A 914-nucleotide genomic window follows, 5' to 3' on the forward strand; every position below is an offset into this window, starting at 1 on the left:
ATGCAACTAGTAATGAACTTAAATCCTTATTAAGCACTACAGTTTGTTGGGAAACTACAGTGTGGCTAGGTTGGGAAACACTCACCTCTCCAACCTTATCCTCAGGGTTTCTTTGATGTTCACCATGTCCCTCACTTTTCTTACCCACCTTCACACTCCCCTCTTTTGATTTGGTGGATTTTGCAACTGGCAACTTTTGAGAGACACCAGAGGGGGCTTTCTTTGTCTTGAATTTAGAGATTTTTGTTGGTTTGGTAGCTAGGGTAGGCAACTGTTGGGTCAATGACATAGTTGCCATAGCTACACTAGAAAGCAAAGAAATTTGTGAGGCTGGAATATTGGGGACAGATGAACTTACCTCACTTACCTGAGGTGCCTCCATAACAGGAAAATAGAAAAGTGGCACCTCTTTGTGATGGTTTGCCCTGTTCAGATCTGCAATAATTCTTCTCTCTTGAACCCAACAATCTAATTTGTTGGTTGGGTTCTCAAGCACAAGATCCTCGGTAAGGTGGTTAGCAAGCATCATTAAAAAATCTAGCATAATAAACACTTTTACCCCTCTTATTTAGCTCTCCTAACTTAAACCCCAATTTAAATATGACAAGATCACTAAAGTTAAAGAATTTATCTGTAACTATGTTAGATATATTTGATAATGTCATGGCTAATATGTTTTATGTTTAGATTTCAGATCTTATTTGAACAGGACAAATCAGTACTTAACTGATCAGTACTTATATTGGACGACAGAACTTAAGGGATATCAGTACTTATGTTATCAGGAGATAGATATCAGAACTTAAGTGCTGAAGGACGATCAGATAAGGACAGTAGCTAATTAAAGTTAAGAAGATCAAGATAAACATAAGAAGAGATATGCATGAAGAAGGAATTCCATGAAGAATGGAATA

Source organism: Apium graveolens, chromosome 10, assembly GCF_009905375.1.
Source record: "Apium graveolens cultivar Ventura chromosome 10, ASM990537v1, whole genome shotgun sequence".
Classification (NCBI taxonomy): domain Eukaryota; kingdom Viridiplantae; phylum Streptophyta; class Magnoliopsida; order Apiales; family Apiaceae; genus Apium; species Apium graveolens.